This window comes from Anomaloglossus baeobatrachus, chromosome 10, assembly GCF_048569485.1.
Source record: "Anomaloglossus baeobatrachus isolate aAnoBae1 chromosome 10, aAnoBae1.hap1, whole genome shotgun sequence".
Lineage (NCBI taxonomy): Eukaryota > Metazoa > Chordata > Amphibia > Anura > Aromobatidae > Anomaloglossus > Anomaloglossus baeobatrachus.
The window spans coordinates 103,773,152-103,797,132 of record NC_134362.1 but is presented as its reverse complement, the minus strand read 5'-3'; positions in this window follow the sequence as shown (position 1 = coordinate 103,797,132).

The following is a 23,981-nucleotide window of genomic DNA, read 5'->3' as shown; positions in this document are numbered from 1 at the left end:
CTTGCAGTGCAGCATTAGGACCTTATGTGAGTCACATGACTGAGATGTTACCAAAGGTCATTCTGCAACTGCGGAAAGCTCAGCGATCGTACAGACCATGCACTATCGCTGAAGTTTATGATTGAAAGGCTGGGGGACCACAGAGCGTCGGGGCCATGGATTAGCTATCCACTCTGCCCACCAATAACCGCTTGCCCTGAGAAACAGATGGTCCCGTGGCCCTGTACATTACCGGTGACCAACTGCAAGCCACATGTGAGGAGCAGGCGAGCAACATGTGAGGAGCAGGCAAGCCACATGTGAGGAGCAGATGAGCCACATGTGGCTCGCAAGCGACAGGTTGGGTACTCCTGCTCTACAGTGTCCCCCAGTGTGACTCTGGGGGAGTAGTGGGAGAGGTATAGACAGAGTTACATGTCTGTGCTCACTGCTGGCTTGCAGCCCAGCAAAATGAGTTATGGGAAATGTAATAAGAAGTGAGCAGATAATTTGGAAGCTCTTGCAACAGAGCTGGTGCAAGAATACAAGAAGGGGAGTAAAAAAGTAAAAAACAACATAAAACATTCAGCAAAGGTATATGGGGATCTCTAGTGGCATTATCCTTAAGCTTTTATGGCAAAACTAATAACTGAGTAAGGGGACGACATCCTTAATGAAGAAGCATTTTGAAGATACTACCATAGAGGTTTAGTAATAGTATTATTTATTATGCTTTGTTTATTTAGCGCCATCATATTTTGCAATTCTTTACAGACATTATCATCACTGTCCCCATAGGGGCTCACAATCTAAGATCCTATCATTATGTTTTTTGGCGTGTGGCAGCAAATCAGAGACTCCAAGGAAACTCATGGAAACATAGGGAGAACATGCAGACTCCTTGCAGATGTTGCCCCAGGTAGAATTTGGACACAGGACCCCTGCGCCGCAGGCCTCAACTCAATAATGAATAGACAAACATTTGCAACCTAACACAATTTTGCATTTACCCCAGAATTTAAGTAGAGAAAAGAATCCAGTCATATTTGTTTATTACAATTTACATTATTTATTATAAAGCCCCGACACATCTTTAAGATAATTTATATTGGTACTTTTCTCCAGAGAGGAACTCAATTCAGTTTCCATATGCCAAAAGAGGTCATTTATAATTATATACAGATTAATTGTGTAGAATGACATGTCAGTCCAACACCCAACAGGTACGGCAAACCACCCCGGGATGGCAGTCTTCTGCTTTTTACAGACTTGTTTAAGATGATCACAAATGTCTTGATTTATAAAGGTTTGCTCCCACTTTCGAATAAAAAAATCGATCCAATTTTCCTCCAGGGGAGTTGGACGAGTGAAATCCATTGAATATTCTGTAAGTTATGCAAGTGTCTGATTTTTTTTTCTATCCTATCCATATGACATACATATGCTATGTGTCTTGTTTCTCAGCAGCAATTATTCTACAATCCATTTACACTGTTCTGTGTTACAGAATAGTAATGTATCTGTAAAGAACGGACAGTATATGGATGATCTGTTTTTTTTCCTTGCACCTGTGACGCCCCTGGACTATCAGGTCGTCACAGGGTACTGCATGCTCTTTCCCTTTAGTGCAGTATTCAAATCCCTCATGGTTCTGGGTCCCTATATTACAGTGCTGCCTCCAACAGCAAATCAAGCCCTAGGAACACCCTGCATCACACCCACCAGACACACCAGTGGGCGGCTTAAGCGGAATGGGGTCGCCCACCTAGGGGCCAGGAAGGGAAGGTCAGTAGAGTGTCAGTAGAGTGAGTGCAGTGGAGTGAAGTGGAAGAAGCAGGGAGTGGTGGCTCCCAAGAGTAGCTGTCTAGGTTGCAGGCGGTGGGCTGGACCTAGAGGAGTCGGAACTCCAGTCGCAGGGGATTGAGGCAAGGAGCCTGGACCTGTTAAAGTGAACGGTAAGCAGCCTGGTCCTATCACCGGTCCGGGACCGAAGGCACGTCGGGGTACACGGACCCTCGGTCGGGGAGAACCTTCCAAATAAGCAGCCCACTAAAATCCCAAGCGTGAGCCCTGAGAGCAGGCTCCCACACTTAGCCACAGTGGGGAGCGGGGCCCGGCAAGTTCCAGACTACCGGGCCACTACAGTGAATCTAAACTTTGTGCCAGGAGGCAGGTCACGGATCATCAGGCAGCACTGCATGGGACGGGACCCGGACGAGCTCCCCTTGTGAGGCAGCGGCACCTAGAGACTTGGTTTACCCGGTTCTCAGCGTCTGCTTGCTGGCTGAGTGAGTACATGAGGGATTTCCCCGTCACGGCACCCAGTGTCATCTTCCAGAGCCCTGGGGCATACCCCTACCCGTGGAGGGTAACGACACCTTGCTGCCCCATTCCATCACCCCGGGCACTCCCAACAGCAATGGCGGTACTCCCAATTACCACACACCACGGGTGGCGTCACGAACTATAATCCCCCTGTAAATATCCCCTTTTACTTTAGAGTGTGGCCCTTAAGCCCCCGGGTCCGGAGACCCTCGAGCCATGAATGGACACTGCCCACGGATCCGAGCGGTTTGATCCGCTGCTGGGGCGGCACACCCTCCAGAAACTTAGCATCACAAACAGGATTCGGACAGGACCCACTAACCTGGATGACATGCACCTTAAAATCCGAAAACTGCGTGTCAAAAGTCCTGTGCCCGCCATTTGCCACCATCTTTGGCGCCAAAACGCCGTCTTTTCGACCAAAAGCACACGAAGCCGAAGCCCCACCCCTCGTTCTGAGAGTTTGCTCAGAACCGGAAGTTCCCAGAGGGCCCCAGCGCAACAGTGAGTGGCGGGCGAAAATCGATGGGGCGTGACAGCATGTAACAGCGGAAGAGGAGCTGGGACTCCAGGACTCTGCCATAACGTTCCTGGGTACCGCAGAGGCAAGATGTCGGAAAAGCGCGACTGCTCAGCCGAGTATGCTGCTCCCGGTACAGCTGCCTGGATCGAGATGAGGAGAGCGGCAGCGGAGATGCAGGTCAAAAAAAGAGAGGCCATGCGTGTGGAGCAGGTAAGCAGAAACCCAGCTCCGATTGACCAGGCCAATGCGGCCGCTGAGTCCGGTCTGCCCCCAGCCACCGCCATTGCTCTGCCGCCTCTGCTCCCGACCATAGCTGACCCCGAGACGCTGCCCACAACACCGGCAGCAGGGTCTTCAACTCCCGCTGAAGATGGACAGATCGCAACTCCTGATCAGATTTTCCCGGTGATAATAGATTCAGAGATGGAAAAAGGTGATTCCGGTTCCAGGCACTCCGGAGGCTGCCTGGGTGCCACGCTTTGAGAAAATGGCTATCGGATATCCCTATCATCTCGTGCAATACAAGAATTGAAGATAATGGAAGTGGAAGGACAGTCCACTTTGGATGAGGAGATCCCAGCCAATACCATTGATGTGGTGGTGCCCATATGCCGTCGCTGTGGTCTACCAGGTAACTTCGCTAGAGTGTGTCCAGGACTATATGTTAAAGGGACTGGAACTTGCAAGTTTCTAAAGAGTTTTGTGTGAACTGTCACCTTTGTTGAACGTTCTCCAGTGTTCCAAATAGAGGAGGCTGTTGGGGATCGGCTGGAGGGTCCCTGATGGAAGGTGACAGTAAAGTTACGCTACAAATTGGCTGCGCCCTCCTTGTTGAACCTTTTTCCACCCTTTATTATAGGGAAAAGACCATCAGAGCCTTGGACGGTGCAGTGCTGGTAGACGGCACCAGGAGGTCCCGGTGGAGGTCGGCGCAAAAGGGCAACAACTACCAGGTTCATCAGGACTGCTACCACAGTTGTCCTTTTTAAATCCGGGACTTTAACCCTGTCACAGAACCAATTAGGAACCAGTGGGGTTCAGGTTGTTTGGGTGGCGGGTTACTGGGATCCGGGACGTTGGGACTGGACTGTCGCAGGGAGAGGCTGCAACGGAGCAGGTTGAGCCTCCGCTACTAACATGACCGGTAGCGTTCCATCGCTACGTAATAAAGATGAACTTTAAAGTTAATGCAACCTTTAAGTGAAGTACCTCCCCTGTGAAGGATGTGATCCTGTTAATAAAAATGTCATTTCTTTTTGTTTTCCCTAGTTGCAAAATATACCTCTCATGTCCTGTAGCTCGAGGATGAGCTACGTTTAACCAAGGGGGAATGTGAGGCCTCTGGACTATCAGGTCGTCACAGGGTACTACACGCTCTTTCCCTTTAGTGCAGTATTCAAATCCCTCATGTTTCTGGGTCCCCATCTTACAGTGCTGCCTGCAACAGCAAATCAAATCCTAGGAACACCCTGCACCACACCCACCAGACACACCAGTGGGCGGTGTGAGGTAGCGACCACCAGAAAGAAGCCATGGTGGAACTACAAGTCCCATAGCAACCTCTTCAGTTTAATATCACAGGGACCTTCTCCACTGCGACATATAGCAACCATTTACCACATTGGTATGTGGTAAATGGTTGCTATATGTCGCAGTGGAGAAGGTCCCTGTGATATTAAACTGAAGAGGTTGCTATGGTACTTGTAGTTCCACCATGGCTTCTTTTTGCATATAATGGTCAGGTTCCCTTTAATAATGCGAGTGTGCTGGAGAATCACAGACCTCCACTTGTGGGTGTGTCCAGTCTTATTTTAGGAGACTGTCAGAGTTTGGAATTCAATCTCAGTTGAGACTGGAAGGTGACTGCAGCCAGGCTAGGGCTGTGGGGCCGAACCTCTCCGGGATATGAGAAAGACAGGGGTCTGCAGAGGGCTCTGGGTGCTGGGAAGGAACCTCGGCTAGAGGTGTATGCTGGCAGGAGCCAAAGAGTGGGGAAAGTTGCTAAACTTCCACTTTGGACTTGCAATAGACTGGAAGCCCACGGTGCGTGGATTATTTATGTTTAAGAGCAGTTTATGCTTGGAGTGTTTGAAATAAACTGCCGGAATTTTTATAAAGAGACTATGTACATGTGTTGCTGAAGCTACCTCACACCGCTGCAAGCGAGTGGAACTCCCAGGTTGCGGGGTGCAACCTCACAGCGGCTTAAGCAAAATAGGGTCGCCAACCTAGGGGTCAGGAAGGGAAGGTCAGTAGAGTGTCAGTAGAGTGAGTGAAGTGGAGGAACCAGGGAGTGGTGGCTCCCAAGAGTAGCTGTCTAGGTTGCAGGCGGTGGTCTGGACCTAGAGGAGTCAGACCCCCGGTCACAGGGGATTGAGGCAAAGTGCCTGGACCTGTTAAAGTGAACGGTCGGCAGCCTGGTCCTATCACCGGTCCGGGACTGAAGGCACGGCGGGGTACATGGACCCTAGGTTGGGGAAAAGCTTCAGGCAACACGGCAGTTAACCTGCGGAGAGCGGAGTCTTTATGGACTGCTTCCACTCTCTCCAGAATCGAGGTACTAGCGCAACGAGGGGGATAGGGCCTTCCATATAAGCAGTCGACTAAAATCCCAAGCGTAAGCCCTGAGAGCAGGCTCTCACACTTAGCCACAGTGGGGAGCGGGGCCCAGCAAATTCCAGACTACCGAGCCACTACAGTGAATCTAAACTTTGTGCCAGGAGGCAGGTCACGGATCATCAGGCAGCACTGCAGGGGATGGGACCCAGAGGAGCTCTCCTTGAGAGTCAGCGGCACCCAGAGACTTGGTTTACCCAGCTGTCAGCGTCTGCTTATTGGCTGAGTGAGTACATGAGTGATCTCCTCATCCCAGTGTACCGCCCCGCACTCAGCAACAGAGCTGCTCGGATCCGGACCTTCCGTGGGTGGCTCGAGGGTCTCCGGACCCGGGGGTCTCACGGTCACTTCAATCAAAAAGGGGGGCTTGTAGTGGTGGTGGATGTAGGACGTATATGTACAGGCTGAGCCGTATTAAGTTCGTGACGCCACCCACGGTGTGTTGTGAGGTTGGACACCACCGCTGCAGTGATGGGGCACCCGGGGGAGATGTTATGCAGCAAGTTGTTAACCCCTCCTTGGGCAGGGATGGTGGCCCTGGAACCCGTTGGGGTTTTGGCGCAGGGAAATGGGCGACCGCAGGGTGCTGGTGTACTCACTATTGAAGGAAACACACGAGTCTCTGGTCAGTGCCCGCAGCCGGCTGCGTTCTGGTCCCCCACCCGGCTGGTGGTCTTTGTCTTTCTCCTGCACCTTTGTAATATGGTGGACTGCCTGTGCTTGCAACTTCAGGAGTCCGCTCCTTTCTAGATGTGGCCTAAGGAGCTCTAGCCCGCAGATGCTGGCCTGTGGGCTCTCTGAGCCCTGGCTGTGGCCTTCTATCCCCCTCGGTGGGCTGTTGTCTTCTAATAGGGATTTTGGGTGGGACAGCACCTCTAGTCCTGGCCTCAATCGGTAAATTAACTGGTTCCAGTCGCTTCTGGTCCCGACTTCAGGGTCCGAGTACCCCCCTGTTTCTGAGTCGGTTCCCCGGGTCGGTACCAGCGGGCCACTACCCTGTCCCGGTCCACCGCTGTTCCACCGAGCCGTCTTCCCGACTCCTGCAGACGGAGACCGCCGTCTGCCTCCTAGCAACTTTCACCAGGGCTCCTACCCTGGCGCCGTTCAATTTGAGGTATTCGCCTCTGTTGGAGCTGCACCCAGCTCCAGCCCACACTCCTCTCCAACTTGAACTCTAACACTCCTCTGCTCAACTCACTACCTTCCCGCCCCGGGCTGTCTAGACTCCTTGGTGGGCGTCTTCCAACCGCCTGGTTCAGCCTCCTGGTGTGCCTACCCAGCCCCGAGGGGGGTGACTAGGGTTTTGAAGGTTGGCTGATGTCACCTGTGAGGGAAAGGTGTAGTGCAGGGGCCTATTTGTGACTACCTGGCTTGCTAGGGCGTCACAACAGCACCCAGTATCATCTTCCAGAGCCCCGGGGCATCCACCTACCCGTGGAGGGTAACGACACCTTGCTGACCCATTCCATCACCCCGGGTACTCCCAACCACAACTGCAGTTCTCCCAATTACCGCAAACCACGGGTGGGTCACGAACTATAATCCCCCTGTAAATATCCCTTTTTACTTTAGAGTATGGCCCCTAAGCCCCTGCGTCCGGAGACCCGCGAGCCACGAACGGACACTGCCCATGGATCCGAGCGGCTCGATCCGCTGCTGGGGCGGCACACACCCATTGACTTGCCCTGGTAATTCTCACCATTTTACATGACCATAGGCAGCATGATGTGATTTTTCTTCTCAGGCCGAATACAGCCGAGGAGAAAAATCACAGATCGGTACTAGCTCATTGAATAACAAGGGACCAAGTGCAATCCGATTTTTTTCTCACATTGCACTAGTCCTTTTTCTATACAAGTGGAAGCAAGCCCTAAGGCTATGTGCCCACGGGGGAAAGTGTCCTGCGGTTATATCCGCAGGACATTCAGCAGGATCTCCCAGAAAACCGCAGCACAACTTTGTCTGTTTACATGCTGCGGAGTGTCCTGCGGATATGCTGCGGGCATTCTGCATTGAGGATACAGTACCATGGCTTCGGCACTGCATCCTCAATGCAGAACAAGTGCTGAGTGATCGGGGAGTTCATACCTCCATCACGCAGCACTTCTCTCCGTCTCTGGTTGTGTTTACACTGTGAAAGAGAAGGTGGGCAGGCCTGAACTAGCTCCGGTTGTCACATGACCGGAGCTAGTGCAGGCCCCGCCCACCTCCTGCTGCCCGCTCCTGTGCACCGAGGAAAAATGACCGGGTGTCTGCTATCAAGGCAGGTAAGTATGGGTCCAAGCAGGGGGTTTCCGCAGGTAATGCCGCAGGAATAATTGACATGCAGTTATGTGCGGCTGCGGGATATCCCCAGTATATTCCACAACCGCACATTCCGCAACGTGGACACAGCACTCCCCATGTCCCATAGGATAACATGGGGAGTGTCTGTACTTGCTGAAACCTGCGGATTTATCTGAAAAATCCAGATAAATGCGCAGGTTTTCCTTGGCAAAATCCGCAGAAGCAAGCTCCCGTGGGCACAGGGCCCAACAGTGATGAATGTTACCACTATATTATTCCCCAGGCACAGTACTGTATCAGTCATTGCTCAGCACTACATTGGTCTCTATGGAACTTTTTGTTTTGGTAATTTGAGAGTAATAACTTTGCCTGAGTGACCTCATGTTTTGGGGTCAAGGTAAAGAAGTGACAGTCACTGATTCATTATTACCCTGTGGATCATTAGAGTAGGGAGGTGCAAGCAAGAGGGAATTAGTGCATGACACAGTTTGAGCCCAGCCAAGACTCCTCCTAATGCTAGCCGGAGATCAGAGACACTCAAGGCAAAGGGAGACAAGTGCTATCCACAGGAGGTCTACAAAAGGAAGACGTGAAACAGAGAGGCGAGGTGGTGCACCAGTGTGTGATACTACAGCTGCCCCGAAGGGAACGGCAGCCAATCTCATGTTATGGCCTACAAGGAAGAAGAGCAAGAGGGAAGTAGAAAAAAGAAAACTATTTGGCCCTAATGTTTTTCTGGTCTAAAGACTAGCAGATGTCAGCAATAGCCTTATAAAGTAGCATGTAATATTTTATAATTATAACATGCAAGGATGAACTCTGAATGTCTTTTACATGGCCTGAACATTAAAAACCTTGATATTTTGCAGCAAGGGGGTCCTCAGCACAAGAGAGATTTCCTGACCACCGCAGGCTTGGGTTATGTGACGTGCCACACCAATTCTGTCAGATCACATGACCAAAAACACTCATGATACATGTCTATGACTTGCTGTTGTGATTATTTTAGCTGAAAGTTGTCAGTAAATAAAGTTGCAGAGACGTTGTGTGTCGTGTGCTACTTGCATGGAAGTCTATTACATAAGAAGTCATTACATCCAATGTGGCAATGTGTGGCTGCTATTTTAGTGTTGTGTGAACCCTAGCATTATGGCCTATTTACAGAGTCTAATGTCAATGCAGTAATGAGCACTGATCGACTATATTCCAGTTGTTCCTGTCATTGATCTTTGTCCTGAGGAAGGGGGCTGTGACCCTTGAAACGCGTAGACCTGTATCTTCTTCGTGAATAAAAGACATAGATTAATATTATCTGCCCCCTGAAATTGGTGATAAGCGCAGCATAACACCCGATTTTCCTGACAACTACGAATTCCTATTTCTTCGGGGTTGCAGCTGTTTTCACCCTGTGATTACGCTAATATAGGAGTTGTGGCTGGCACAACCCCTATAGGTGAGTTATCCATTTACCTTTTTTTTTGTTCTATACCAGTTAAGACCCTATTGTGCTTTCTTGTCTACGTTCTTTTTTTTTCTGCTATTGGTGATTGCTGGCATATTTACACCGAAAAATAATGATCTTAGACAAGCCTTCCTACAAATATTCATTAACCATTTATCATCTTTCATAAAAGGACCGTTACAATCATACAGTGCAAAAACATGATAAACTTTTGTGCTCAGGGAACATTCTTGGCTACTCTTGTAATAACCAGCAATAACCAGCCAAAACCTCAGACCCTTTTTGTGTTATTGTGGCGCCCCAGAGGCTTCAGTCACCACAGAGGTACTGCACCTCATCTAGAGGTGTGGTACTCCATCCTGGGTAAGAAGGAGGTCACCACCAGTTCACGCAAAAGCACAACACCCTCACTCAGCAACACCTCATCAAACATGGCAAGGGCGTGATTATACCCGAAGCCAGGCCAGGGGGTGGAGTCTTTAGAGTGGGAACATTCAGTCAGTGTGGAGTGTGGAGAGAGAAGGAAAAGAGCAGTGGAGGAGCGAAGACTCTTGGCCTGGAGCTGGTACCACTCGACCCGGTCACAGACAGAAATGGTCCTAGAGACCACGGGAACTGCACGATCCTCCCATGGCCTTGTTCCACATATAATCTATAGGTAGAAGGACTTGGCCACAACTCGGGGACTGGTCTCTAGGCTAGAGGAGAAGAACCTATGTAGAAAGGTGCACCAGACTCAACCTCCAAACTACCCGGGATCAGCTGGAGCCCATCACAGTGAAACCCCAGCACTCCAAAGGCGGTCACTGGCATGTCGTGTTGCCTTGGAACCTGCTACAGTGAGTAAAAACCTTGAGACTGTATTCCTGTGTCGCTCCTTTATTCTCCTGCGCCTCTCACCCGGCTACACCCGCCATTGACTACTACTACCACCCCCATCCGCCCTGGGGCCTAGATCTACCTGTCGGGAGCTGCACCATCTAAGCTGCGTCATCATCTCCCCCAGTAGTCCCCATCCCGCAGCGGCGGCACCTAACTTGCCGCATACCACAGGTGACGTCACAAATAAACTGTCATCAACCCCTTTCTATTTCCTAAACGACACCGCTGGGGTCACGGAACAGGGCCATGCCACCGCGGCGCCCCTATCTATCTATTCATCTATCCATCTTTCTATCTATCCTTTATCTATCTATTTATTTATCTATCTATCTATCAATCTATCTATCCATTATTTATCTATATATTCATCTATCCATCTTTCTATCTATCCATTATCTATTTATCTATCTGTCTATCCATCTATCTATCTATTATCTACCTATCTATCTATCAATTTATCTATTCATATATCCATCTTTCTATCAATTATCTATCTATTTATCTATCCATCTTTTCATCTATCCATCTTTCTATCAATCTATTTATCCATTATCTATCTATTTATTTATCTATCTGTCTATCCATCTATCTATTATCTATATTTTTTATTGCTGTTAAAGCATTAAAAAATGCAGGAACAAACCTGCAAAAAAGTGCACCAAAAATGCACCGAACGCGGTAAAAACGTATGCATTTTTCAGTGCGTTATTGGTGCGTTTTTTTACTGCAGGTGTGCTAGTCCTTCACTCTCAAGGAATTTCTTAAGAAATTTCTTGAGAAAAATCCTTTTTCTAGTGCGCACATAGCCTAATAAATAAAAGTTGACCTCTGATTGTTTTGGGCAACAAACAAACTTCTTTTTGTCAATTTTAATTACGCGTTTTTGACGTTGCATTTTTTTGTCTCTTCTTGGTGTGTCATGCTTTAAATAAAGCTGCTTTGTTTTTGATACTTCCTGGTATTTGACTTTGACAAAACTTTATTGACACAGTCATGTTTGGATTACATGAGTTTTTTATGTGTTTCCCTAGCAAATATGTCCTTAAAATGCATGTACATTTTTTCCTGTGGATTTTCTGCATCTAATGTAAGTTTATAGGGAAAATCTGAGCATATAACTCAGCGTACCCTCAAGAGGAATTGACATGCTGAGGATCTGAAACACGCTCCGCAGGTCAGTTTACGGCAAGTAAAAAAAGAAGCAGAGTGGGCAGTTAATTTCCATATATCCCATCAATTTTGCTGAAAATGTAAGATGCTGCATTTTTCATGCAGCATCAAAAACTCGCCAAATACTGATTGTGGAAAAGTAGCCTCATCGTATTTAATGACCCTCAGGTTATTATAGTTATTGGTGGATAACTGTTCTCACGGTGAACTTACCATTGATGGAACCTGTGCAGCCGCCTAGAGGCCCAAGTGGTCACAGGCATATAAAGGGTATATTATAATGAACTCCTGGACTGCCAAGGGTCCGCCTGTTCACCCGCTGACTATACTAAGCAATGTATATTCATTACATTTTAGATGAGGCATGTTTAAAGGGGTTGTCTAGCCTTTAGGCACATGTGTAGTCACTCTGTGTGACTCAGTGTGACTGCAGACTTGTGAATCTTCACACCGTGCACTGTGCACACTGTCAGAAATCTACACTGCCGAGAGCATTTGGTCTTGTGACCACAAGTATGTAGCACACGTCTACTGGGCATGTAGCCACATGTATGTAAATCACATATTTGCAGTCATGTGTCCACCTGCTCTTAGCAGAAGCATCAGAGAATCCTTACAACGCGCACACTGTGTACTGTGAAGATTCACAAGTCTTCTTCGCATAGAGTGACTGTAGACTTATGCTCCAAACCTGGACAATCCTATTAACTACTATAGAAAATCAACTACAGGATAAAAACTTCACCCACTTTAAATAATAAGTAGCATGATTGTTCACTGACTTCAATAATCGTCTATAATGGGCACATAGTCATAATACAATACCACTTGCAACATACTGTAAGACTGCATACATATATGTATATACATACACATATATATGATACACTTGGCTGTATATATCATACATATATACCGGTATATATCATACACTTGGCTGTATCCATCATACACTTGGATGTATAAATCACACATATGTATATATCATACACTTGGCTATATATCTATCACACATATGTATTAATCATACACTTGGCTGTATAGATCACACATACTGTATGTATATGTCATACACTTGCCTGTATATATTACACATATGTATATGACGCATCCACGGGGCCTCAGGACTACTCGTCACCAGGCCAGTGGTATTTGGGGTTGCTGTGAATGGCCTGAGCAGGCTTCGTGACCCCGTCGGTGTCAATAAAAGGTGCAAGGGGACAGGTATAGGGGATGATGGGGGTTTGCTTTGCAGCGCCACCTGTGGTATGCGGCCAATGAGTAGCCACTGCTGCGAGATGTTGCTCTCTTCTGGGGGCCGATGGTAATGGCCGATGGTACTGGCCAATGGCGCCGGAGCGCGGGGTGACAGTGACGGTAATGATGGGACAACACCAGGGCTGTGGACAAAGTTCTTTTACTCACTGTCAGGTCATGACCTTTGGAGTAACGATTTCCGCCGTGATGGGCCCCAGCCGATCCTGAATCGATGATTCAGATGCCACCGCCAGTGTTGTGAAGTGTGAAAGCTTCCTTCCTTGTGCTCTGTAGTGTGGATCCCTGTGACTTGAAGTTACTTAGGTACCCCAGTGTCCTTGGGATTAGTTCCCATCCCATTTGCAGGCAGTGGGAATCAAATGTTGGACCGACTGTGGTCTTGACTCCTGACTCTTTATGCTGCTGTGCCCCGAGACCTCTGTTGTGGGCAATGGGACATGAAATCCCCCTTCCTGGCAGATTCTGATGGCGCAACGTGGAGTGTACTCCACCCTAGGGCTCTGCACCCTGAATCTGCCAGTCCCGAAGGAGCTGTTAGGCTCACCCCTCAGCCACTGTGTTGTTCCTTTGTCTCGCCAGCTCCACCGGTCGTCTCCTGCTTATTCCAGTCTGCCCGGTGCTAATTGAGGGAGCTCTGAAGCACTCCCCTCAGTGGTCGTGGTCCTGCGAGTCCATGATGTCCTGGCACTCTCTTTCTCCCCAGAGTTAGCTCTTAAGCACTCCCCTTGGTCAGTCTCTCTGAGGGTGCTCTGGAGCATGCCGCTCAGCGACCCTGCTTCTCCTGCATCCCAGAGTGTTCTGAGGTGAAAGTCTGTGTGTTCCTCACTTCCCTCGTACTGCCCCCACCTTCCTGATGACTCACTAGTGGCTGGGGACATCCCATTGCTATGGTGACCTCCTCTAGCCCAGTTCCAGTGGGAAAGCACCTAAAGGGTGTTGTGTAAGGGATGAACACCAGTGGTTAACCTCTTCCTTACCCGGGATGAGTACTGGACCTTAAGTGAGATGCAATACCCTATGACAACTGAAGTCTCAGGGGTACCACATACTGTATATATCATACATATGTATATATGATATACTTAGATACATATATGTGATCTATACAGCCAAGTGTATGATATATACAGGCAAGTGTATGATAGATACATATATGTGATATATATATAGCTATCATACACTTGCCTGTATATATCATACACTTGGCTGTATATATCACACATATGTATATATTATACACATGGCTGTATATATCATACATATCCATCAGTATATATCATACACTTGGCTGTATATATCATACATATGTACCGGTATAGATATCATGCACTTGGCTGTATACATAACACATATGTACTGGTTTATATCATACACTTGGCTGTATATATCATACCTACTTACTGGTCTACATCATAGACTTGGCTATATACAGTCATATGAAAAAGTTTGGGCACCCCTATTAATGTTAACCTTTTTTCTTTATAACAATTTGGGTTTTTGCAACAGCTATTTCAGTTTCATATATCTAATAAATGATGGATCGAGTAATATTTCTGGATTGAAATGAGGTTTATTGTACTAAAAGAAAATGTGGAATCCGCATTTAAACAAAATTTGACCGGTGCAAAAGTATGGGCACCTCAACATAAAAGTGACATTAATATTTTGTAGATCCTCCTTTTGCAAAAATCACAGCCTCTAGTCGCTTCCTGTAGCTTGTAATGAGTTCCTGGATCCTGGATGAAGGTATATTTGACCATTGCTGTTTACAAAACAATTCCAGTTCAGTTAAGTTTGATGGTCGCCAAGCATGGACAGCATGCTTCAAATCATCCCACAGATGTTCAATGATATTCAGGTCTGGGGACTGGGATGGCCATTCCAGAACATTGTAATTGTTCCTCTGCATGAATGCCTGAGTAGATTTGGAGCGGTGTTTTGGATAATTGTCTTGCTGAAATATCCATCCCCTGCGTAACTTCAACTTCGTCACTGATTCTTGCATATTATTGTCAAGAATCTGCTGATACTGAGTTGAATCCATGTGACCCTCAACTTTAACAAGATTCTCGGTGCCGGCATTGGCCACACAGCCCCAAAGCATGATGGAACCTCCACCAAATTTTACTGTGGGTAGCAAGTGCTTTTCTTGGAATGCCGTGTTTTTTTTTGCCTCCATGCATAACGCCTTTTTGTATGACCAAACAACTCAATCTTTGTTTCATCAGTCCACAGGACCTTCTTCCAAAATGTAACTGGTTTGTCCAAATGTGCTTTTGCATACCTCAGGCGACTCTGTTTGTGGCGTGCTTGCAGAAACGGCTTCTTTCACGTTACTCTCCCATACAGCTTCTCCTTGTGCAACGTGCGCTGTATTGTTGACCGATGCACATTGGCACCATCTGCAGCAAGATGATGCTGCAGGTCTTTGGAGGTGTCTGTGGATTGTTCTTGACTGTTCTCACCATTTTTCTTCTCTGCCTTTCTGATATTTTTCTTGGCCTGCCACTTCTGGGCTTAACAAGAACTGTACCTGTGTTCTTCCATTTCCTTACTATGTTCCTCACAGTGGAAACTGACAGTTTAAATCTCTGAGACAACTTTTTGTATCCTTCCCCTGAACAACTATGTTTATTAATCTTTATTTTCAGATCATTTGAGAGTTGTTTTGAGGAGCCCATGATGCCACTCTTCATTGGAGATTCAAATAGGAGAACAACTTGCAAGTGGCCACCTTAAATACCTTTTCTTATGATTGGATACACCTGCCTATGAAGTTCAAAGCTCAATGAGGTTACAAAACCAATTTAGTGGTTTAGTAAGTCAGTAAAAAGTAGTTAGGAGTGTTCAAATCAAGAAATTGATAAGGGTGCCCATAATTTTGCACCGGTCAAATTTTGTTTAAATGTGGATTGCACATTTTCTGTTAGTACAATAAACCTCATTTCAATCCAGAAATATTACTCAGTCCATCAGTTATTAGATATATGAAACTGAAATAGCTGTTGCAAAAACCCAAATTGTTATAAAGAAAAAAGGTTAACATTAATAGGGGTGCCCAAACGTTTTCATATGACTGTATACAAGTGTATCTTATCTCAATAAATTAGAATATCCTCAAAAAGTTAATGTATTTCAGTAATTCAATACAAAAAAGGGAAACGCATATATTATATAGTCTTTACATTGTGAGACTGTGACCGGGGTTATCTATGACGGCCGGTATGTCTCGCCCCGGTTGTGCTCACTCCATGATAGAAAGTAAATCCACTCTAGGGTTAATGCTGTTTCCCTACAGGCTGAAGGAAGGGTTAAATAGAATCAGGAACGAGGGCAGGTGTGCCGGGTGTGAGGGAGTGAACAGAACTCCCTGAGTTTTCTGCTGGAGAGGCACATGTATTGTGTTATGGACTTTTGTTTGGACATTAAAACCGTGTGCTGTGAACCTTAATGCCTGGATCCCGTGTCTTCTGCTGCGCAGCCGACCGTGCTACCTCACATATGGTGGAGAATGCGGGCATGACAGCCGGTGAGGTGTAGCATCCATCCCTGGTGACCCAGCTGCGCATGTCCTGGATTCGAGCGGCTATACTACAGCCCAAACCCGGTGACGCCATGGAGGACATACTAAAGCATTTGGCTCAGGCTAATGCACAGCAGCAACAGACCAATGCACACCTGCTCCAATCCTTGCAAGTGCAGGAAAAAAAAACTCCAAGAACAGATGGATCAGGCCAATGCACGTCAGCAGCAATCCTTGCAAGTGCAGGACAAAAGGCACCAAGAACAGATGGAGCAGGCCAATGCACGTCAGCAGCAAGCCTTGCAATTGCAGGAAAAAAGGCACCAAGAACAGATGGTTCTCCTGGCCAAGTCGATCCGTGCCGGACCGGCAGCAACAACCCCGGGACCGGGTGACGACGGCAGCGTCCGGAAAGCGGTGAGACAAGCGTTGCAAAAGATGACCCCGGGTGATGATGTGGAAGCGTTCCTGGCGGTGTTTGAGCGGGTGGCCGAGCGGGAAAAGCTGCCGACCCCGCAGTGGGCTGAGGTATTGTCGCCCTATCTGACGGGGGAACCCCAAAAAGCGTACCTGGACCTCTGTGCCGAGGACGCCATTGACTATGTGACCCTGAAAGCCGAAATACTGGCTCGGTTGGGGGTGAATACCTATGTACGGGCTCAGCGGGTAAATCAGTGGTTCTATGAGGAAGCCAAACTCGTACGCTCCCAGGCCTATGACTTGTTGCATCTTGTAAAAAAGTGGTTGCAGCCTGACACTCTGAGCCCGGCGCAAATGGTGGAAAGGGTAGTAGTGGATCGTTTTGTGCGCACTTTACCCGTCACCGTTCAACGGTGGGTCGGACAGGGTGACCCGAGTACCCTGGACCAATTAGTGTCCCTGGTAGAGCGGCATGTGGCTACGCAGGACTTGATACGGGACACTGAGACTTTGCGTACCGCCCGTCGGTCCGGCCCCTCCAAGCCTAGGGCCAAGGACCCACCGCTGACAACGGTACAGGAGTCCCCTACCGTCCCGTCTGAGGCCGCAGCCGCCATTCTTGAGGTCCAGAAGGTTCTGTACCCTAAACGACAACCCGTCAAGGGGGTTTCCGTCCCCATTAGATGTTGGCGGTGCCAGCGGGTGGGACATATGGAAGCCCAGTGTCCACTCACCACGGAGCCCATGGATTGTGGGGTTACCCGGCGGGGTTCAATGTATGCTCAGGTGGTGTGTACCGCTGACCTGGTCTCCCCAGAGACGGAGCCCCACTTGTGCCAAATACAGGTGAATGGATGTCCGGTTACAGGATTGTTGGATTCCGGAAGCTTAGTGACCCTTGTGCGATCCACCTTGAGAGCTAAAGTAAAGGCCACAGGACGCACCGTGGGGGTGGTTTGCATACATGGGGACCGCCGCGACTATCCCACGGGGATTGTCACCATCACAGCACCTTGCGGTCAGGTGCAACATGAGGTGGGACTTCTTAACACTCTTCCTTATGACGTGATCCTAGGAAGGGATCTGCCCTATTTTGGGACTTTATGGAAGGGACCTCCTAAGTCCCCTCAGATATTGGTCGGTCCGGGACCTGAGCCCTACAATCCTGAATCCGGGACACCTGCCGTAGGGGTCACCATGATAGGGACAGAGTGTGCACCCGATAGGGCGCCCCTAGAGGTATTGGCAGGAGAGGCTGAGACGGTCGAGCCCATCCCGGAGTTGGAGGCGTCCCCAGATACGTTTGGGACAGCCCAACTCCAGGACCCTACGTTAATACATGCCCGGAGTCGGGTGACAGTAGTTGACGGGGTGGCACAGCTGCCCGGTGCCCAGGTAAGGTACCCCCATTTCGCTCTTAAGCAGGATTTACTCTACCGGGTAGATGAAATACGGGGCGTAGGGGTAGAACAGTTGGTGGTGCCCCAGCCGCATCGCCGGCGGGTCCTCGACTTGGCTCATAAACACCTGATGAGTGGCCACCTAGGGGTCAAGAAAACGCAGGAGCGAATATTGCAAAGGTTCTATTGGCCCGGGGTCTTTGGGGAGGTAAAACGGTTCTGCGAAACCTGCCCGGAGTGTCAGCTTACTGCACCCCTGACCCATTTTCGCAGTCCGTTGGTACCGTTACCCATTATAGAAGTCCCTTTTGAACGGATAGGGATGGATCTGGTGGGGCCCCTCGTAAAGTCCGCTCGAGGGCACCAACACATCCTAGTGATCGTTGACTATGCCACCCGGTATCCCGAGGCGATACCTCTCAGACATACTGCAGCAAAGCTTATAGCTCGGGAGTTGTTTGCTGTGTTCTGCCGGGTGGGATTGCCCAAGGAGATCCTTACGGATCAGGGGACCCCATTCATGTCTAAAGTGACCAAAGAGCTATGCCGGCTACTCCAGATCAAGCAGTTGCGTACGTCTGTGTATCATCCTCAAACGGACGGTTTAGTCGAGCGTTTCAATAAAACCCTGAAAACCATGCTAAGAAGGGTGATTTCAAAAGACGGGAAAGACTGGGATATGATGCTTCCCTATTTGATGTTTGCCATACGAGAGGTGCCACAGGCATCCACGGGGTTTTCGCCTTTTGAATTGTTATACGGGCGACATCCCCAGGGATTGTTGGACCTGGCAAAGGAAACATGGGAACAAGAGCCCACCCCCCATAAAAGTGTGATTGAACACATTTTGGGTATGCAGAACCGCATAAGCGCGGTCATGCCAATTGTGAAGGAGCATTTACAGGAGGCTCAGGCCGCGCAAAGCGGCCGCTACAATAGACAAGCCACCGTGCGGACCTTTAAACCCGGGGATCGGGTGTTGGTATTGATCCCCACGGCGGAGAGCAAATTCCTGGCTCAGTGGCAAGGCCCCTACGAGATAAAGGAAAGAGTAGGGGTGGTTAACTATAAAGTATTGCAGCCCGGTAGGCGGAAACCTGAACAAATATACCATGTCAACCTATTAAAACCTTGGCAGGAACGGGAAAGCCTGATGGCTGTTTTTTCCCCACCTCCCTCCTCTTCGGGTCGTTCACATCCGGCTCCAGCGACCTCCGGAGAGGACGAACCGGAAGTAAGGATTGGAGAAGCCCTCACCAAGCAACAGAGGCGAGAGGCCAGACGGTTGGTTCAGCAGAACCCCGATGTCTTCTCCGAGCTGCCCGGTAGGACCAGTCTGATACGACATGATATTGTCACCGAGCCCCACCTGAAGGTACGCCTGAAGTCATACCGGGTACCGGAGGCTCGACGACAAGCCATATCGGAGGAAGTAAAGACAATGTTACGCCTGGGGGTCATCGAAAAATCCCGGAGTGAATGGGCTAGTCCGATTGTCCTAATACCAAAACCCGATGGCTCCTTAAGGTTCTGCAATGACTTTAGGAGATTGAACGAAATATCCAAGTTCGATCTCTACCCCATGCCCCGGGTGGATGAGCTGATTGATAGGCTGGGACAGGCGCGATATTTTACCACGCTCGACCTGACCAAAGGGTACTGGCAGGTGCCACTAACGGAGTCCGCCAAGGAGAAAACCGCTTTTGTTACGCCGGAGGGTCTCTTCCACTATGTTGTCTTGCCTTTTGGGTTACATGGCGCTCCGGCCACGTTCCAGAGGTTGATGGACTTAGTGCTGGAACCCCACCAGGCGTATGCATCAGCGTACCTGGATGACATCATTATTTACAGCTCCGATTGGCAGACCCACTTGGAACAGGTACAAGCGGTGGTGGACGCGCTTCGAACAGCCGGATTGACAGCCGATCCCAAGAAATGTGCATTGGGACTCACGGAAGCCCGCTACTTGGGCTACGTGATAGGCCAAGGAGTGATTAAGCCCCAAATTAACAAGGTTGAGGCGATCCAGAAGTGGCCTAGACCCCTGACCACGAAGCAGGTTAGGGCCTTCCTGGGTATCGTGGGGTACTACAGGAGGTTTGTAAAGGATTTTGCGGGACTATCAGCCCCCTTGACGGACCTTCTCAAAGGCAAGAAGTCCGTCATGGTGCGCTGGACTCCGCAGGCCGAGGACTCCTTCCGGGCCCTGAAGGAGGTCCTGTGCGGACAGCCCGTTCTGGTCAACCCTGATTTCCGGAAGGAGTTCATAGTACAGACTGACGCCTCGGAGATCGGCCTGGGGGCAGTGCTGTCTCAGGTGGTTCAGGGGGAGGAACACCCCGTCACCTTCTTGAGTAGGAAGCTCACCCCTCCCGAGCGGAATTATAGCGTAGTGGAGAAGGAGTGCCTGGCGATTAAGTGGGCCTTGGAGTCCCTACGCTATTACCTGCTGGGACGGCAGTTTCGCTTGGTGACGGATCACTCTCCACTGGTCTGGATGAGGTCCGCCAAGGAACGGAATGCCCGGGTTACCCGGTGGTTCCTTTCTCTGCAAAACTTCCGGTTTACGGTTGAACACCGGGCCGGTAGGTTGCAGGGCAACGCCGATGCCTTGTCCCGCGGCCCGTGTTTGATGGCGGGAGTTCAACCCCGCACGCTTGAACTGAGGGGGGGGTATGTGAGACTTTGACCGGGGTTATCTATGACGGCCGGTATGTCTCGCCCCGGTTGTGCTCACTCCATGATAGAAAGTAAATCCACTCTAGGGTTAATGCTGTTTCCCTACAGGCTGAAGGAAGGGTTAAATAGAATCAGGAACGAGGGCAGGTGTGCCGGGTGTGAGGGAGTGAACAGAACTCCCTGAGTTTTCTGCTGGAGAGGCACATGTATTGTGTTATGGACTTTTGTTTGGACATTAAAACCGTGTGCTGTGAACCTTAATGCCTGGATCCCGTGTCTTCTGCTGCGCAGCCGACCGTGCTACCTCACAACATAAAGAATGATCTACAGTATTTCAAGTGTTTATTTCTGTTAATGTTGATGATTATGGCTTACAGCCACTGAAAACCCAGAAGTCATTATCTCAGAAAATTAGAATATTATATAAGACCAACTTGAAAAATGATTTTAAACTCGGAAATGTTGGTGCCTACTAAAAAGTATGTACAGTAAATGCATCAATACTTGGTCAGAGCTTCTTCTGCATGAATTACTGCATCAGTGCGGCGTGGAATGGAGGCTATCAGACTGTGGCACTGCTGAGGTGTTACTGCATTGATAGCAGCCTTCAGATTGTCTGCATTGTTGGGTCTGGTGTCTTTCATCTAGCTCTTGACAGTACCCCAGAGATTCGCTATGGGGTTTAGGTCAGGTGAGTTTCCTGGTCAAACACAGTGATACTGTGGTTAATAAACCAGGTATTGGTACTTTTGTCAATATGGACAGGTGCCAAGGCCTGCTGGAAAATGAAATTTCCATCTCCAAAAAGCTTGTTGGCAGAGGGAAGCATGAACTGCTCTAAAATTTCCTGGGAGATGGTTGTGCTGACTTTTGTCTTGATAAAACATGGTGGACCTACATCAGGAGATGACATGGCTCCCCAAACCATATACATGTATGTATCATATACTTGGCTGTATATGTCATGCCTATGTACCAGTATATATCATACACTTTGCTGTATATATCATATATATGTACCGGTATGTATCATACACTTGGTTGGATATATCAGATATATGTATATATCACATACTTGGCTGTATAAGTCATGCCTATATACCAGTATATATCATACACTTGGCTGTATATATCATAGATGTGTACCGATATATATCATACACTTGGCTGTACTAAGGGCTTGCTTCTTGACACGATCAATGTTGTTTCAAGAGTTCATCAAAGCAGAGTGAAGCTTTACAAATGGAAAAAGCTGGTTACAATTGACAGACTGATCCCTCCCATTGATGTCACCCTTCATAGATTCAACCAAAGTCCTTGTTTGTGGGGAGGGCTCAGTCCTGCAGGACGCTGCCTTGTGAGATGCCAATTTGCTCAGTTGGTTCCCTTATAATTGGAATCAATTGTTCTCTAAGTCTTTTCCTAGGAGCTGATTTCATGGTAGTGGATGGCTGGTGAATAACACCTTGCTGCCCCAATTATCAAATAAATACCTAATGTAAACAGCAGTGGTCTTAATTACAAGCCGGCCTTCTCTGTGTCAAACGGATGTAGAATTTTGGGTATAATTTGTGCTACTATTCCTGGAAATCAGATGGTATATGGTCCTAACAAGCTGTTGCTGTTAAACACTGTCTTTATATGTAATTTGCTCGCCATACTTTTGTTCATTTGTGTTGGTCTGCAAAGGAAAAAAAGAAAAAAAGTTATAGAATACCGCCAAAACTACATACAACTATAAATTAATGAATCCACGCTTAAACAAAGTATCCAAATATCTCCAAAAATACATCATCTGTCTCTTTTTACTGTAGACGTCTCTGGCGGATGTAAAAACTTCCACACATTCATATTTGCAGAGTTGTTAACGCTGAAAACATCTGGGGCATCTTGGGTCACTGACCAGTCATGGGGGGGTTGTCACCTAGGTGGAACACAATGGACCCAATTCACTGAAGCGTTTTCAACTGTTTTCTGGAGTAAAACGATGTAAAAAGTCACAAAGTTTTTGCTTAACTCAAAAATTTGGCAACTTTTGGTATTTTCATGCCAATCCCAGCCAGCTTTGCCAAAATGAGTGGCCCATTGGTGGGATGAGTTGTGGCTATGCCTGCTCATCTAATTTATAGAATTATTGAATCGATCCTAATATCTTATCCCCATAGGCAAATATTATATTCACCCATCAGCAAAAGAAACACTTTGGTGAACCACAGATGCCAGAACGTCTCAGCCATAAATGCTCCGAATTTGTGCCCTCAGAACAGTGATACAAAACACATGGCACAGTGACAGGACCTCTCATTACCACTGCATGGGAGATTGTATGAAGGATCTTGCATGAATTATCTATTTTATTAATGATTTATATTTTACAGTTAATATTCTGGCCAAACCACAAATGCTCAGGATTTTTTAGATCTGAATAATATTCACTTCCTTAATCCGACCTGTATTTGTAAACACAAATTACATGTAAAATTTGCCCACAAACACCAAATGTAAGCAGTGGTTCTTATCTGTAATTAAAAGTTATACTTTATACTCAATTGTATACACCAATTCCTTGCCAGCATCCTCAAGACAAACTATACGGTATTTTACACAAAAGCTCTTTTAAAACATTTTAAAAAATGTTAATTATGAAATGAGCTAAGTTTATTACCAGTGATTTAAAGAAGAAGAATGTACATAAGGCATTGAGTTATTAATGATGAGGGCTCTGTTTACGTGATACGACAAAGTGACCTATCATATATGTTGGTAGCGTAGGTTATCAATTAGGGTATTGCATGATTTATATAAAGGGAGAAGTGGTATCTATCCGAGGTTGATATACAGTTAGGTCCAGAAATATTTGGACAGTGACACAATTTTCGCGAGTTGGGCTCTGCATGCCACCACATTGGATTTGAAATGAAACCTCTACAACAGAATTCAAGTGCTGATTATAACATTTAATTTGAAGGTTTGAACAAAAATATCTGATAGAAATTGTAGGAATTGTACACATTTCCTTACAAACACTCCACATTTTAGGAGGTCAAAAGTAATTGGACAAATAAACCAAACCCAAACAAAATATTTTTATTTTCAATATTTTGTTGCGAATCCTTTGGAGGCAATCACTGCCTTAAGTCTGGAACCCATGGACATCACCAAACGCTGGGTTTCCTCCTTCTTAATGCTTTGCCAGGCCTTTACAGCCGCAGCCTTCAGGTCTTGCTTGTTTGTGGGTCTTTCCGTCTTAAGTCTGGATTTGAGCAAGTGAAATGCATGCTCAATTGGGTTAAGATCTGGTGATTGACTTGGCCATTGCAGAATGTTCCACTTTTTGCACTCATGAACTCCTGGGTAGCTTTGGCTGTATGCTTGGGGTCATTGTCCATCTGTACTATGAAGCGCCGTCTGATCAACTTTGCGGCATTTGGCTGAATC